Raw genomic sequence first — 19,164 nt, forward strand, 5'->3', positions numbered from 1 at the left:
AGGTCTTTGGTATCCTCGTACCGAGTCTTTTGACTTGATAGGTTATACCGATTCCGATTATCTTGGGTGCAAATTGGATCGGAAAAGCACGAGTGGGGGTTGCCAATTTTTAGGGTCATCTTTAGTTAGTTGGTCAAGTCGGAAGCAACATTGTGTTGCTCTCTCCACGACCGAGGCTGAATATATTGCCATGGGAGAGAGTGTATCGCAATTGTTGTGGATGATACACACCTTAGAGGATTATGGATTTTCTTACAAGGGTGTACAAGTGCTATGTGATAACATTAGCACGATTAACCTAACTAAAAATCCAGTCCATCATTCAAGGACAAAACACATTGAAGTGCGTCATCACTTCATTAGAGATCATGTAGCTAGGGGAGACATTGCACTCACATATGTTGAGTCAAAGTCAAACCTAGCTGATATTTTCACCAAACCCCTTCCGGAAAATGAATTTAGTCATTTAAGGAGGGAGTTGGGAATGTGTTTGGCCCCTTAGGTCATTAGAGTTTCACCATGAACAATAAGGACTATTAAAATGACAAGAGTAATTGGGACAAAAATTTGGGCAACTTGGGAACATCTCACATACACTATAAGGTTTAACAAAATGTTTTTGTTTGCTAGAAATGGGGTGAGATGCTAGGATCAACCAAATTATTCAAAATGTATCATGCATCCCTTGAATAATTAGGTTGAAGAGACATTAATTGAGTTTGGGGAACACCATTACACAATTCATGTGTATTTGGTTCCTAGATCTTACTCATACATTCCAACCAAGGAATCTTGGTTGGACTTTTGTCTAGAAATTGTCTAACATAGTTAATGTGTTTGGTTGATACTTTTTGCTTGATACATTTCATGACTTTGATTGATGTTAGGACAAGTTAATAAAGAAGTATTAGGAACTAAGACCTATTTTGACAAACTTGAAACTTGTCTGAAATCTCAGTGTTTGTAGTCAGAATATGAAAGTCTCAAATTATAAACAAATTCACACCATAAGAGCCCATCGTTAGGACATAGTTATGATTGTAGATTCTCAGGGTTCTAGATATTGAGTTTGACAGTTTTACTGGAGAAACTTCTACGACCTATCAAACATATCTAAGGATTTCGGTTACTGAAATCACTGAAAATTTCAGTATCAGACACTGATCGGGCTACAGCCCGATCAGGAGAAGATGGATCGGTCGACAGACCGATCCAAAAACTTCCCAATCTTACTGTCTGTAATCTGATCGGTCCAGGGACCGATCAGGGTATGTTTGTGCGGCTCACTGATCGGTCCAGGGACCGATCAGGATAATCTGATACGCATAGGGTTCTTCTGATCGGTCCATGGACCGATCAGTGGTTCTAACTTGGGCTTACTGTTCGATCTCTGATCGGTCTACGGACCGATCAGGTAGTTCCCTGATCGGTCCGAGGATCGATCAGCTTCGCACTTCCTGATCGGTCTACTGACCGATCAGGAGGTTCCCTGATCGGTCTGGTGACCGATCTGTGGGCTTCCGAAACCTTCTGATCGGACAACCGTCCGATCTTTTCTTCACTGTACACCCATCTTAACCCTTAAAACCCCCGATTCTTCTTTCCCTCATTCACACGAACCCTAGCCGACTCTTCCCACCAGTTCACTCCTTCTCTTCTCTTTGCACGCCGAAGCTCCAGCCCTCGCCCTATACTAAGGTTCAAATGGCCCCAAGGTAACTTCTTACCTTTCTAGAACTTGGCAGCATTATGTTTCTCACTAATTTGTTATTTTGTTGTCTCGGTTCTTAATTGTCGGTGGCTCCGGTGCTCCCCATTTCACCCCATTGTGTCCCCTTAGGAAGAAACCCACTGATGGTGAGGGAACCTCTAAGGAACCAACTAAGACATCCAAATCCAAAACTCCTGCTGCTTCTTCCCGACCCCAACCGGCTAGTTCCAGTAGATTCCCAAACCGCCGGACTGAGGAAGCTTTTCAACAAAGGACATTCAAATTACTCCCTTGTAGGTCCGTGGATAGAAAATTCATGGACGAATTTTGCCCACAAGTGTCCGAAATCTTAGCATACTACAAACTCGATACTCTAGTCTACTTGGAACGGGATATCAACTATGACTTGGTCTCTGAGTTCTATAATAACCTTCATGAGACTAATGATCAAGGTTTTAAAACAAGAGTTGCTAGGCGGACTCTTGATTTCAGTATCTCATCTTTCTTTGAGTATCTCGATTGTCGGAGGTGTTCCGGTGATGTCTTTTCGATATTTCCTGACTTACCAGAAGAGTTACCTCCACCGTTTGATATCTCATCTGACGAAATCTATGAGTACTTCTTCAGACAGCCTAGACTAGGGCTAGATGAGCTAGATGTTGACTTCCCTACTTTTGCAGCCTTGAGATTATCTCCTCAAGACTACATTCTTTTTAAAATTGTCACGAACTGCCTTCTACCTATCACATCTAAACCACTATCTGAGATCCGACCATATCATTGTCTTATGCTTTATGGTTTGCGTCGGCGTCTCGATTTTGATATCATGTCAAGCATCTACTCCTCGATCATATCATATTCTCAGCCTAGCGGCTTCACTATTTATATGCCTTATGGGCATATAATTACTGATTGGCTTGAGACCCTTCAGGTTGATGTCTCTAAGGGTAGAATAATCAAAATGATCAGGCAGGATTGCCGACTTGGGAAACGAGCATTTTCCAAGTCTGGAATCATAGGGCGAAATGGGGAGGTTCAGTGGAAGGATGGGAGAGCTTTAGGTGAGTTACCACGACAGGTTGCAGCTGCTCCTCCTGCTGACATTGGCGAGGCGGACCCTGATCTGCGCTGGCAGATCGCGGAGTTGGAGGACCGATTTGATCGCCACGAGGAGATGGTGGCTGCTGAGTTCGTTGGTCTACGTCTCCACATTGACCGACGCTTTGAGACCCTACAGAGACATCAGCTGGCTACTCATCAGGCGTTTATGGGATGGATGGCCAGCCACCCACCACCTCAGCCTTCTACAGACGATCCATCTTCAGGCAGCGGCGTGCCCCCTCAGGGATTCTCTTATCCTGTTGCTGATGACACTGCTCCTCATGATGAGGATGCGAGTTGATTTTGATTATGTGATTGATTGTTGATTGTGCTACTTTGTTCTAGATACGATGTTGATTGCCTGTCCTGGATGGTTGCTACTTTAGACATTATGTTTATTTTCATGCGTTTTGTACTCCTATGATATCTTTTTCATGCTATGTATATGACATTGCTTGAGTTCTATCATATCTTACTTCTTTTTGTGGATTATGATATGGGTTTAAGGGGAAGGTGTTTGTCAGTCCTCATATTTTTTTTTTTTTATATATACCTTTTCGGTGTTTGACAAAGGGGGAGAGAGTATTTGAAGTTTAGAGACGAATTGTAAACTCAATATGAAAAAAAGGGGAGAAGATATTTGAGATATATCCGTCTTAGGGGGAGGATCCCGATTTCCCTAAAATTATGGATATGAAAGCATTTCTGATCTAAACTTAAATCGTGTTGTCAAACAACAAAAAGGGGGAGATTGTTGATACAGTCTGACCTGGATGTTGTTTTGATGTTGACACTGATTTAAGTTTCAATCAGATATTGAATTAACTCAGACAAATCAGGGTTGACTTGGTTGACCTGATTAATCTGATTGGGAAAAGTCCGAGCAAGGAGCTTGGCACGGGAGAAGTCCTGGTGAGTGAAGCCAGGCAATTGGAGAAGTCCTGGTGAGTGAAGCCAGGCAATTGGAGAAGTCCTGGTGAGTGAAGCCAGGCAATTGGAAAGTCCTGGTGAGTGAAGCCAGGCAATTGGAAAGTCCTGGTGAGTGAAACCAGGCAATTGGAAAGTCCTGGTGAGTGAAGCCAGGCAATTGGAAAGTCCTGGTGAGTGAAGCCAGGCAAGGGAAAATCCAGATGGATCAAGGGTGATCGGACATCTGGTATTGGGAAGTCCAAGTATGGAAACTTGGCATGTATAGTCGGAGAAGAGCTCGGTAGCTCGGTCTCTGGACTGTCAGGATTAAGGGTAGCAAGCTTGGAAGCTTGCCTCTTAAATCACAGCCTTGGATCGGTCTGATGACCGATCCAGTGGCACAAGTGGCACTGGTGATCGGTCGGCAGACCGATCCATGACACTAAGTGTGTCCTGATCGGTCTACGGACCGATCAGTAAACACTCAGTAGCATACTGTGTTGTTACTGATCGGTCCGCCGACCGATCAGTGAGAACTCAGTAGAATACTCAGTATGCTACTGTATCGATACTGACCGGTCTCGGGACCGGTCAGATTGATGCCTGATCGGTCCGGAGACCGATCAGGCTTGTGCGCGCGACACCTGATCGGTCTGAGGACCGATCAGGTTAGTTCCTGATCGGTCCGCAGACCGATCAGTAACGATCGAAAAAGAGATTTGAACGTATGGATCGGTCTGCAGACCGATCCATACTATAGTCTGTTTTGCATGCACTTTCTCTGTTTCTTTCTGATTCAAAGTTGCTTTTGCCTAAATATTTCTAACCATCTGCTGCAAGATTTTGAGGTGCAGGTTACTGGTAATTTGCAATTGGTTGATTTCAAATTGAGCTTCATTAGTAGAGGATATCAGAGAAACTTTTGCTATGTTCCACTGTAAACCTGTTAAAGCAGCAAAGTCGTGGCTGCGATCTGGCGGTGATCTGGCATCGATCAGCTCAACTCATGGTGATTGGGTGGAGCTCAGAGACACCAGTGAAGACCAGAATTCCATTGGTGTGAGCTCAGATGATCAGATGAGAAAGAAGCGTGATTGGCGATGCTATGGCTGGATGCAGAGATTTGCTGTAGTTTGGCAGGGATCCGTTGCGGGCGAAAGGCAGAGATGGCAGAGACATAAAAGGCTGGTTGAAGAGAGGGTTAACAAGAAGTTCTCTTGGGGAAGAAAAAGAAACACTCTCTGTCGATCAGTGCAAAAGCTTTGACGCTCGGGGCTGTCTCGACTTGCTCTCTGTTTCACTGACCTTCGCGTGACTGTAAGCTTAATTTTCATTCTCCTAAGTCACCAAGCTCAGTAAGTCTTGTGCTATATTCTACATACCTGTTGAGACTTTGTTGAGAGGTCACTCCACCGAGAAGGAGAAAGTTCATAGCCGGGTGTTCACCGGGGTTGATCTACCGAAGATCGGCTTGTCCACCTTACGGACACCGAGGAGTAGGGGCAAGTTATCCCCGAACCTCGTAAACACTTGAGTCACTGTGGTTTGCTTTGTTTCTTCTCTTATTCTTATTCTGTTCTTAACTTGTTTTCCGCTGCGCTAACCACTCGTGTGAGTTTTATCTTTAAGTTTTAGCTTTTGAAGAGGCTATTCACCCCCCTCTAGCCATCCAAGATCCTAACAGTTAAGCCTAGGGTTACTATAAGGAGATTAAATATTGAATTTCGTTGAAAGGCTTTGTCTAGGAAGTGGTGGATGCTCCCATACCCAAGAAGGCCTAGTGCCTCACCATGTTTAACCTAGAAGTCGATCTCTGAAATTAATATTTAATCGAATTTGTAACATGGGTGGATTTGGATTAATAATGTTAAGCATCATTTGCGATCCAAGTCTAAACCTCTAAGAACAGATAAGTTGAATTGGAATCAATAATGTTAAGTTCTGTTTGTGATTCCAAATTTAATTTCTAAATAACACAATAGGTTGTTAGGAAAGGTTCAGGACTTATACAAAATTTTTGTACAGAGGAACCAGTACGATATTCCGAGTAGCAACCAACAACAATATCTCACTATCAATTCATCCAATTGATATGTTGTAGATTAGAACCTCCTACTCTATGACATTATTATACTTATTCGTTTGTCACTGAGTTGAAGTAAATACAATAACCAACTTTGCCTTTATTAATAATAAAATATGATACAAAGTGAGCTCTTTACAATTATCTTATAATTGGTATTAGGGCTAATACTAACAAAGATCGGCTGAAGTCAGCCGAGAGGGGATCCCCAGCCAAGCGACTCCCCCACTCGGCCAAATAATGGGGCCCATATCATATCTCTTGATATCCCTTTGGGAGATAATGTCGTTGACAACGAGGCATGGTCAACAGGCGGATCATAAGACAGAAGCTTCTATTGTCGCATCAGGGATTTGCATATCATGTTAAGGTATGGTGTTAGAGACACTTTCTTGACAGGTCCTTTCATAGGATGGTTAGGGACATGCACTCATGTCTTGAGACGTGTGCACATCACCCACTAGGACACTATATAAAGGGGAGTCCATGTACCAATAGAGGTATGTGTTATTCACTATTCACGTCTGTGATTGTTGTTTCTTCGTTTCCTTCTATCTTTTCGGTGACTGACTTGAGCATCAGAGAGTCAATGCCGAGGACCCCATCCCTGGCTCAAAACTGACATTTCTTGTATTGTAGGGCGGAGCGAGGTCTACACACAGTCAACCCAGAAACCACATCCCCAGCCAGCCTTTTTCATAATTTTTGGACAGGATCAGTACTACTTAAAAGCAATATACCCTGATTTCTCTTTCATTTTTTTCACTTATGTTCGATAAAACATTATGTGGACATACTTTAGAATAGAAAGTTATAATGAGGCATTCAAAATCCGTCTACTCATTGGGTGTTGGTGACGAAGCTTGCCCCAACGACATGCATAGATCTGTCACCTTATTAGGGGTGTATTGATTGACCTCCATAATTGACGATGATGCTTCTACATAGATCAACACAAGTTAAAGGGCACCAAGTTGTTTGATAAAGCTCCTCCGATGCTTAAGTTACTACATATTGACAGAGAGAATAAAGAAAAAAATTTATACAAATCTCCCCATCCGAAGAGGGCGAAGGATTTGTTTGCCTCAATATTTGCAAAAGAAATACCTATACAGATCATGTTTGTCATCTCCTAAAAATCTAGGACTATCCACTTGTTATAGCGATCAATCTCGACGTAATTATCATTTAATTATGACATCAATTACTTGGGCGTTGGAAGCTAAGGATTAAGATCTGATGGGTCAACATTTGGATTATGGTCATGCTAATTAACTTGATAGCTGTTGGCGTAATAGTTCGGCTTAGGTAGACGAGTTTGAGCTAATTTAGAGAGCTAGCCTGAGTGTCAAGTCATACGGGGAACTTAGGTTGTCTTGTTAGATTATATAAATAGAATTATTTGTTTATAACTTTTAGGGTAATTTAGTCTTTTACCCTTTTTAATTTAGGGTTTAGGATTTCTTAATCTAGCTATATAAGGCTTTTTATTCTTTATTTTAAAAACACTTTTTGGATTTATCAAGACGACTATTTTTTCTCGTTATCAATTTCTACATGGTATCGGAGCCTTCATCTTCATGATTTTAATAGTTTGATTGAAGAACTTTTTTTCACGCAACCATACAGTTTTGATTGGGTTTCTTTTATTTTCACATCAACTTAGTTTTGTTTTCTATTCGATTATTTGTGAGCACAATTCGTTCTGTCATCATTAGTGGTCGCACAAATGATATGCTTCAATCGATTAGTGTCCGACTGGATAGAAAAAATTACTCATATTGGGGATATGTTATGAAAAATTTCTTGCAGGTAAAATCTGTGGGGATATGTTTTAGGTGTGTGAGTTCAACCTATGGACAACAATGCAGATGATTATACAAAGTCCTTGGATGTTTGGGAGGTTGATAATACAAAGATTATTACGTTGATCAATAATTCTATTTCACACTCCATTGGTGCTTAGTTGACCAAGTACGAGACAGCTAAAGAGGTTTAGGATCATCTAACAAGATTATACACGCAGTCTAACTTTATCAAACAATATCAATTAGAAGCATATATCCGATCCACACACTTCAACAGCAAGATATGGGCATCCAAGACTTTTATTCTTCCATGTCAGAATTAGGGAACTAGTTGGCACTCACAGAATCTTCAGAATAGCGGGCATTCCCAGCTTATGTCACTCATAGAGAAGAACAACGTCTGGTCCAATTCTTGATAGCTCTTCATGATGATTTTGAAGGATTGTGCAGAATAATTTTGCATTGTAGTCCTCTTCCTTATGTTGATTCAGTAGTACATGAATTGCTAGCTGAGGAGATTCGCCTTAAGTCTCAGGTTGATAAGAGGACTATTGCACCATCTACATCATCTATTTTTGCAATACCACAGCAGCCTCTGCCTCATAATCAAAGTAGGTCAACTTCAAAGGTTTCAAGTGATGAATGTGCTTATTGTAAAGAAAAGGGACACTAAAAGTCTTAGTGCCCATTATTGTTGAACAAAGGTAAACTGCCGTAACAACAGAAACGACCACCTAGTAGTAGTAGCAGTAGCAACGACCTCAACAGCCACCATTACCACATCAAAATGCTTCATAGAAATCTGATAATCAACCACAACAATTGTCATATGGACTACCTCAGTCTAGTAATATAGAGGTTGCCCCATCTTTAGATCCATATATGCTTGAGCAGTTTTAATAGTTCTTTGCTTCACAGTCCTCTGTCATGTTTGCTTCTTCTCATATAGGTTTGTCATCCTCTGGTACATCAGGTATATCTTCCTCTTTGTGGATCTTAGATTCTAGAGCCTCTCATCATATATCACCTAACTTGTCATTTTTTATCTCCTTGTCTTCTAATTTATCTTTATTAATTGTGACTGCTGATGGTACTCTGATGTCATTAATAGATGTTGGTTCTATTATTACAACTTTATCTCTTCCTGATATTCATTATATTCCTAGTCTTACACTTAATCTTATTTTTGTTAGCCAATTCTCTGAGTCTCGATATTCAATCTTTTTTTCTTCATCCAATTGTTATATGCAGAACCTACGATCTCAAAAAGTGATTGGGATAGACTGTAGGTAAAGGAGACTCTATGTCTTAAATAAGCTTTAAGTACCAGATGTTGCATCTTTTAGTATCGATCTGTCATCTTTTCGATTGAGTCATTCTTCTTTTAATTTTTATTTGTGGCATACTTATCTAGGTCATGTTTTTGCATCTTGTTTATAATTTTTAGCATTATCTGAAGTATTAGGATCTTTAAAAAGTCATAATATTTCTAATTATAATGGTTGTAAACTGGTAAAATTTTCTACGTTACCTTTCAATAAAAGTTTGTTTTTTTATCCTAATCCTTTTGATCTTGTTCATTCTGATGTGTGTGTGTGGGGGGGGGGGGGGGGGGGGGGTTTCTCCTGTTACTATAAAAGGGGATCAAGATATTATATTTCTTTTATTAATGATTGCACTCGTTATTGTAGGATCGAAAAGAATTTAGATATCTCCATAATAGTATGATATTGTCTACTTTGGGTCTAAGCCCTCATGGTTTTGCTCTTGGGCTAAACCCATGATCTTTCCCATATATTTTCAATGTGAAACTATGTTTGCAACCTTGCAACCCCAACAATCCCCACCCTCTCAAACAAAGGACCACAGGGTCCCTCTCAAGCATCGGGTCACTCTTAACTTGCTCAGGGTCTCCCCTCGAGTATCGGGTCACTCTTGACCTGCTCAAGGTCTTCCCTCAAGCATCAGGTCACTGACTTACTCAGGGCCTCTCCTACTTTGTTCAAGGTTTCACCCACATGGTTCGATCTTGGATCATGGCTCTAGCTCATGCTTCTTCAGGCGATTAGTCCAGTGAAGAACGACCTTGCTCTGATACCAATTGTAGGATCTAAAGAGTGCGATAGAGGGGGTGAATATCACACTCTAAAAACTTTTCTTTTGTGTTTTAAAGGCAATCAGAATATGCAGCAGAAAGTAAATGATTCGTTTGGTTACTTGGTTCAGAGCCTAGGTCGACTTTTACTCCAAGACCCGTGATCCTTAATCGTACCATTGGGCAATTTACTAAAACTCTTCTTTCTGAAAACCTTGGAAAGAAGCAATGTGTACAAGAAGATGAGTAAGATAGTAACAACCTACTATCTTACTTGAATTAAGTATAATGCAAGAAAACAAAAGTTATACCGATAGTATATAAAAGTTGAGGCTCGGTTGGCACTTCTTAGAGCAGTAGATGAGCAGTCATAGCATGAATCGCAGCTTGCACAAAGATGAACTTCGAACAGATTTCTTGCTTCGTTATGTATGTCCACAGCCTCGGACCTCGAGCTCACTTTTATAAGAGTCGTCGATGTTCAATCGACTGATCCCTAGGTTCAGTCGACCGAACTAGCTCCCTTCCATCTTCGCTGAGCTCTGATACTGATTCAATCTTCGGCATTTAATGACATTAAAGTGTTTGGTCGACCAATCCCCTTGTTCAGTCGATCGAACAGAGATCCTTCCCTGTTCACCGAGATCTGGAATTAATGCACCATTAAGTGATAATGGTTCGGTTGATCGATCCCTTGGTTCGGTTGACCGATCAGTCGATCTTCTTTCTTTGTTTTTGCTCGATCTGAACTGTGTTGAGTCATCAGGGTTCAGTCTATCGATCATCTTGTTTGATCGATCAATCAAGCTTTGATCGGACCTCACTCTGTTTTGGTCTGAATAAATATCTGCTCTGAGTTGGCCTTGTTCGGTCGACCGATCATCTAGTTCAATCGATCGATCAGGCCGAACCTGTAAAACAGTGTTAGGCAATAATCTACAAAATAGATATTAGCACAGTAATAATAAATGCATGGGTAATAATAATAGACAGTTCAACTATCTTGATCTCAACTTGAAAACCTTCCCGATTTCTTCAGTTGGATCAGCGACCTTAGGTTGTTCCTTTCAAGAACACGACCTTACTGTTGCTCCTCCAGTTGTTTACCTTAACTTACCTGCTAAGTAGATCCTCCAGACTTTTTTGGGCTTTCTCTGCTCAGTGTCTGACCTTTCTTGGAGTTCACTCCTCCAAGACTTATCATTACCTAAGGTTATCTCCCCCTAGGATTTTCTCCATCTGCTTCACTTACCATGACTCAGTATTCGGCTACCCAGGGATCAGGTCCTCCAGACCTATCGAATCTACCTAGCTTCCACGATATACCGAGATTTCCCTTGCCTCAGTATTCGGCTACCCAGGGATCAAGTCCTTCAGACCTATCGAACCCACCTAGCTTCCATGATCTACCGAGATTTTTCTTGCCTAGCCTATAACTAGGACTTTCCAAGACTAAGCTCCATTAAACATACTTAAACATATTTGTTGGACATTAAAACATTGATGTTTGATAAATATGTTTAAGTTAGGGGGAATTAGATGTCTAACTTAAACCCTTCTTCTCCCCCTTTTGTCACACAACAAAAAGAACCCTTCATAAATTTCATTGATTGCTAAGGTATCCTTAAGTTTTGCACCAACAATGATGTAGTACCTTAAACATTCACAAGATATTTTCTAAGGTATTCTCTCACCCTTTTGAAAGACAATAATAAGATGTATTTAGGGTTTTCTAAATGAAGATGCATCAAATATATTTAAAAAATAGTTGTTGATAATTTCAAAATTTTGGAAGGAAATTGCAGTATCATTTTCAAAAAAAAATCACGATACTTTTGAAAAAAAATTTAAAAATATTTCAAAGCTTATTTCAAAAAATGTTTTCAAGTATTTTCAAGGAATTCTCTAAGTAAAATCTTTCAAGAATATTTTTTTAAAACAATGATGCTTCCAATATTTCAAGAAATTTTGTAAGAATGATTTCTGAAAATATTAGACAAGTAACAATAATTTTCAAAAATATTTGTAAAGAGAACATCTTTTTTTAGATAGTTTTTCAAAGAATGAAACATAAATTTTGTAAAAGTTACTCTTGAAAGTAATTTTCAAAAATATTTTTAAGTTAATTTCAAAACCAAGATGATTTAAAAAAATAATTTTCAAGAAATTTTGTAAAAGTAATTTTCAAAAAATATTTGATAAGAATTAAGAGATTTTAAAGATAATTTTTAAAAAGATTTGTAAAGAATTTTTATCAAGCATTTTTCCAAAGAGTGTTTTAAAATATTTTTCAAAATATGTTTTCAAAAGTAAGATTTTGAATAATATATTTTTTTAAAAAAAATGCTTGAAATCAAAACTTTTGAAACCCTTTTTGAAGATATATTTTTTAAAAAATATTTCAAAAAAAAATATGTCCTTCAGTATAGTCTCTCCCCCTTAACCAGATACTCTTTTTAGATATCCTTGTTACCCACAAGGAAGATACTCCTAGATGTGTCTAAGGGTCATAGTTGACTTAAAGATCTAAAGACTTAGGTAGTGAATAACAATAATATATATATATATATATATATATATATATATATATATATATATATATATATATATATATATATATATATACACTCAATCAATCATCAATCAAAATTTAAAAAATATTTCTTAAGAAAATAGATTTATAAGTTTTCAAAACATTTTTAAAAAAATATTTTAAATTTTAATTTTCTTAGCATCTCACCCATTCTAAATTTTCAAGTATAGTATTCCTATAATTGTGTGAGATGACTTTATTGATTGTGAGTTTTGTTGTAATTAAGTTAAAATTGAGTTTGAATTTTAATTTTACTTGAATTATTTTAAGTTAATTGTGTGTTAACAGTAGCGAGGCATATGACCTTCTTGTGTATCAACGGTGGACCACTTGCTCAATACTTTCCAAAATAGTCCTGCCCAAAAAACTTAATACTAAGTTTTGGTCTAACTAGCCCATGTTTGATTGGGGTAGCTTCGGTCAGATCTAATAAGTCTAGTGCACCAGGTAGAATACACAAGATTCAACTTAGACATGTCTTCGACAAAGTTTCCTTGACGTACTATCATCCCAATCCATTCCGATGTTATGTTGTTAAAGTTTGGTAAACCTTTTTAACTAACAATTCATTCTAAATTAAGAGAAGATGTATGATATGTTATATAACAGATAAGTATGCATGATCATGACAAGTCAAACAATTCAAACACTTCATGCATGATACCAATTGTTGGTGTTGTTGATATTGTTGTTGTTATTTTATTATTGTTTATTAATATTATTATTTTATTGTTGTTGTCTTAATATTATTGTTTTATTGTTGTTATTTTAATATTATTATTTTTATTATTATTATTTTATTATTGTTGTTTTATTATTGTTATTTTAATATTATTATTTTTTTATTATTTTATTGTTGTTGTTTTAATATTATTATTTTATTGTTGTTGTTTTAATGTTATTGTTATTATTGATTAGTTTTATAATTAAATGGTACATGATTATAGTTAGGTTGTAGAAGTTTTATTTTAGATTTGGTTTTAATTTGTAGCTTAAATCTAGATTTTGTGAGTTTATAAAATTATTAATAATATTTTCTAGTTTATCACTTTTATTTTTCAAAAGATTATTTTATTTTTCTAGTTTTCTAAAATTTGATTCTGTATTTAATTTATAGTTTAGTTTTTTTGTCATGCCCCAGGGGAGTCCCTACTAGAAGAAATTTCGGTAGCATCTCCCCTATACGGGTGACAATCTAAGACATACCTACAACATATCCATACAAGGCTAACACGGCCGGAAACATACAATAAAATAAAAGTGACAACCACGCAGTATAATAGTAAACAAACCAAACTAAAGCAACGATAAAGAAATCATCTCAAATATCCTACTCAACTACACCCATAAAACTAAAATCTTATATCCTACTCAACTACACCCATAAAACTCAAATCACCAACATACATCCCAATGAAAACCCATCGATAATAAAGGTCCATACAAGATCAAAGTGCCAAAAAGATACAAGTCTGAAAACATAGACGATAACATAATAAGAAAACCAAAGAAAAGATCCAAAATGAAAATCCTCGGAATCTAGAGGGGGAACTAGCGACTAGAAATCCTCCGGACAGCCTCAACCTAAAATAGTAATATCAACGGGGTGAGTCAACTCCTTAGCGGGTAACTACTGACATGTATAGTAAAAAATAACAACTAATAATAAATATGTGTACAGTCTCCTGGATATATATCATATGAAAAATGCAAAACTGTAAGGAGCAGGAGTATCTGTACTAACCAGGACCTGGGTATAGGGATAACAAGGTTGTCAGACCGAGAGTACCATAAATCTTGTATGCATGTCAAGCATATGCATCCACCAAATATGCAGCATATAAAGTACAGCAAACACAAGCAATAAATGTAGTCAGTGCATATGATGCAACATGTCCTGGTCACCCCTGACACCAGTCAACCGTCTCACACACGATGGTGAGACTGAGTGGGTAGGGTTGTCACAACCGTGCACTCCGCCATCACTTCTCCTGAGTGACTGAGTGGACGGGATGTTGTCGAAGTACACCTATCCTCCTTACCCCAAATCATAAGTGGGGGAGCTCAATGCTCTCATCTCCCTGAGTCAGTCCAGAGGAGGGATCCCTGTCCTGCTACCACACTGTGTCACACTACCCATGAGTGGACCAACGGAGCCCTTGACAGAGCAACCTGCTGCAACACACCATGTCTGATAAAAACCACTAACCCATGAGTGGTTATTGTTGGTACAACATCCCTCAGGTCAAGGTTGACCTGGTTGACCAAGCTTGAGTCTTGGTTTGGGTTTCGATGTTTGACAATACAAGGTTGATTGAAGAAGAGTCAATTAGGTCAAGGATGACCGGATACTTGACTGAGAAGTCCTAACTAGGATGTTAGGCAGAAGGAAAGTCCTGGTGAGTGAAGCCAGGCAAAGGAAAATCTTGGTGAGTGAAGCCAGGTGAAAATTCTAGTGAGTGAAGCTAGGTGAAAGACCTGGTGAGTGAAGTCAGGCAGAAGAGAAGTCCTAGTGAGTGAAGCTAGGCAGAAGGGAAGTCCTAGTGAGTGAAGCTAGGCAGAAGGGAAGTCCTGGTGAGTGAAGCCAGGCACGGGGATTGTCCAGATGGGTCAAGATTGACCAGACATCTGGTGAAAGTCCAAGTAGGTCAAAGGGATTGACCGGATACTTGGCATGTGGAAGAAAAGTCCAAGTAGGTCAAAGGGATTGACCGGATGCTTGGCAAGAGGAGAAAAGTCCAAGTGGGTCAAAGGGATTGACCGGATACTTGGTGAGAGAGTCCTAGATGGTCAAGGGTGATCGGATGCTAGGTTTTATGTACCAACAAGTCATCGTTGACTGGATGTTGGTTTAGGGGGCTTTGGACTTGCTTTTGGGCAAAAACCAAGATCTGGATTGATCAGCGGATTGATCCAGCAGATCTGGATTGATCAGCGAATTGATCCAGCAGATCTGGATTGATCAGCGGATTGATCCAACAGATCTGGAATTTTCAGCCGATCGATCCAGCAGATCTGGATCGATCAGCCGATCGATTGGATCATGCCCAATCGATCAGTTGATCGATCGGGTGAGTCCCCGCGAACAGAACCTCTTTGGATAGATCCGTGGATCGATCCAGAGGTCCCAATCGATCAGTGGATCACTGATCGATTGGGAGCTGCTGTTTATGCGCGATAAGCCCTGGATCGATCAGTCGATCGATCCAGGCTATTCCAGAGAGCACAGAGGCGCTCTGGATCGATCGGTTGATCGATCCAAAGCCTCCCCGATCGATTGGGAGCAATCCAATCGATCGGGATCCGACCGTTGGCGTCGTATTTAGCTGCAGGTGAGCGTTTCCTTCAGCAGAACTTCACCGATTCATCTCAGATCACTTCAGCGCTTCCACAGGTTCTCCACAAAGATCAGATTGCCAGTTCTTGAAGGTTCTTGGAGGTTTTCCAAGTCAAGAGGCGGATCTACAGCTGAAGAAGAAAGCTAGGGTTAGGGTTTCTATACTCATTGTAAGCTTTTGCTTGTATTTGTGTATCCTTTCCCTTTCTTCTTGTAGTGTGAACTTGTAGGGCTTCTCCGTCTTCGGTAGTTACCGAAAAGGAGTGTTTATTAGTGGAGGTGTGTGTGTGTGCATGGATCCTTGGACTAGTCACCTCTTGTGAAGTGGATACCAAGTAAAATCCTAAGTGTTAGCGTTGTATGTTTTTGTTTCTTGTATTACCGCTGCACATCTTCGAAGAAACAAGCAACGTCAAACGTCAAGCACACGACGAGTTATTCACCCCCCCCCTCTAGCTACTTTTCGGTCCCAACAGTTATGTGTGCAAATTCATGTAACTGGCGATGTGCTAAACAATAATGGAGCCAACAATCACACAGCATGCAATCATACGAGATGATGCATGATACTAAACATGGAAATATCCTGATCCTATCTATCTCTACCAAAATGTGTACTAATCAAATAATATGACCTAGGTACACAGGTCACGTATGGTAAAATAAATCAATGTCCTAAACATAATAGGGCATGGTATGTCATTACCTTAAGGTCATATATAATCAAAGGAACATGAATGCAACAGTAGGAAATAAATACAGCATGCTCAGGTAATAGATAATGACATACCGATGTAAAAATGAACATAAATATTACTACTTGTTAAATATTACTAAGCATATCAACATGGCATATCAAAATAGATAAGTCAAGGTACCCGCCTCCAATAGAAAGGTCTAATCCGGTCCAAATCCGACGTCGAGATTCTCGTCTCGCGTCAAAGTCCTGTGTCACCAATATATATACATTTTTATTTAGCTACAACTCAAATGAATAGCTAAATAAAATCCTTAAGAACAATTTAGGGAAAAACCCTAAACCATAAACCTCAACCTACCTAAATTAAATCCAACGATTAATTAGGGTTAGTTACCTAATCCCCAATCAACCCATTAGATCAATAATCCAAACCTAAATCAATTATACTAATCTTGAAGTCTACCTCATACCTAATTCAAACACATAAACAATATTCATTTCATTACCCTACTCTTTACCTCAATTCACAGTCGTATTCACAGCCGTTGATTGCTGCTAGTGAAGGGTTCTTTGCTGATGGAATTCAAGGTAAGCAGCTGCTGGAACAAGAACAAGCAACTTCACAGTCGTGCTTGTTGATCTAGAGCATTCAGCCCCTGCTGCTACAAAGTGAGCTGATCTGCTGTGATTCCGGATCAAGGTGAGATCAAGCAATCAACACCCAAATAGAGAATCAAGCCCAAATCCACAGCTAGGTATGGCACTTGCCTCCAACTAATAGCCCTAAATTTCCTCCGCAAGGAAGAAGGAGTCCAATCTCTGATTAGGGGAAAACAGCAAGAATCGATCCAAGATCTTCCTCCTAGTGTAAAACAGGAAGAAGGTCACAAGCCGAAAAACCAAATCAAACAAGATCCTCGAATCCATAAACTTCTTGTCACTGCCTTACCTTGATTAGCCACCTCTAGAGATTGTCGCCAGATCCGGATCCTCACCTCTGTGCTCTGAGCCCCAATCGACGTCAGCGATCTAGGGAACGCTGAGTAGCTTGAGTTTGAGAGGGCACCCCAACTGAAGGGAAGGGATCGGCTGAGGGAAGAGTCACTGATTGCCCAAGGAAGAAGACGCGAAGAAAACTAGGGCACAGTGAGGTCCGTCGGTGGCGCGGCAGCAACTCACGAAGAGGGAGAGGCTGGCAGAAACGGGAAGAGGAGAGGTGCCCGACTTCCCTTCTGCCAAGGGCTTTTGTACACGGGAAGAAGAAACCGTCGCGTACGGCGCCGGTTAGGAAAGGAAGCGGTTAGGGTAGATCGACCGTGAGAGGAGAAGAAGGAAAAGGAACGGCGTCGGGGACGACTCGGGCACGGGTTCAGCGACGGAAAAGGGAAAAGGAATTAAAAAGAAAAAAGAAAAGGAAAGGAAAAAATCTAACTTTTCCTCATTAAAATGGGGTAGCCTAAACCGGCTTTCCCGGGGCCCAATATTTGATCCCCTTAAACTCATCATACAAGCTCCAAAAAATTCTCAAAATTTTTTTAAAAATTTCAGAAAATTCCCTTATGGTTATTCGCCCATTTTCGGTATTTTACATTTTTATTTTTATTTTCTGAATTTTTAGTTGAATTTTGTTTATTGCTAATTAATTTTAGATAACTATTATTTGGATTTAAATTCAAATTATCTTGAATAAATAAGTTTTGATTAATTATATCTAGGTCTTGATTAAGGTTTGGGTTGATTTAATCAATTTTAATTATATTTGAATTATTTAAATCTTTATTAATTAAATTAGTTTTGTTAAGTAATATTAATGTAGGATTTTTCATATTTTTTTTAAATTCATAGTACAATTCAAACAAGAAGCATGCAATTTTGCATGTAAAATAAATTGTTTTACCTTAATTGCTCTCCTGGATCCTTGGATCTTCTTTCCGGGCATTGAGATTTGTAGTGTCCCATCTTTTTGCACTTGAAACATCCGATGTGGTCCTTCATTTTCCGGACTCTAGGCATCGGTTCCTCCTTTGCCTCCGGTTGTGCGGATCTGTTCTTTGGGCATTGGCTTTTGTAGTGTCCTTTTTCACTGCTCTCAAAACATGTTATGTGATTCTCCCCTTGGCCATTGTCATCTCGGATTTAGGCTTGGACACTTGTTCTGACTCAAGTTCAGATCCATCAGCCTCCTCCTTAGCCACTAGTGCGATGAAGTCGATTTGGTCTTGTTCTTCTAAGTCTGGCTCTGAGGATAGCTCTTCGGATTCAAACTCTGATTCCAGCTCACTTTCGCCTTGATCTTCTAGCCTCGATAAAGTCTTGTGAAGCTCGATCAATTTTGTCCATAACTCGAATGCGTTCTTGTAATCTTCTAATTGACAAAAAATTTTGTTAAGCAAAATACTAATTAATATGTCTATTACCTTTGTGTTTGCTTCTGAGTTTTGAGAAGATTGTCTCAGCGCGATCCAGTTATCAAAATTGTTGCTTCCAATGAAGCATTCCATCATTTTCCTCCAGGAATTGAAGTAGACTTGATCATACGGTGGAGAGTCGTAGATGCTTCGCCCTTCTTGATATGACATCGACATTCTTGCAATCAAAGAGTTAAAAGAAAAATATTTCCAAGACTTTCATCTTGGGATTAGTAGTGCAGGATAAAGAATTTAAATATTACTTAAGAATTAAGAGAAAACACTTTTAAAGAAAAAGAAAAAGTTTTTAAAATTGCTCGAAAAACGATTAAGTAATTTCAGAACTACAAGGCTCTGATACCAATTGTAAGATAGAAAAGAATTTAGATATCTCTACAATGGTATGATATTGTCCACTT

Source organism: Zingiber officinale, chromosome 4B (genome assembly GCF_018446385.1).
Source record: "Zingiber officinale cultivar Zhangliang chromosome 4B, Zo_v1.1, whole genome shotgun sequence".
Taxonomy (NCBI): Eukaryota; Viridiplantae; Streptophyta; class Magnoliopsida; order Zingiberales; family Zingiberaceae; genus Zingiber; species Zingiber officinale.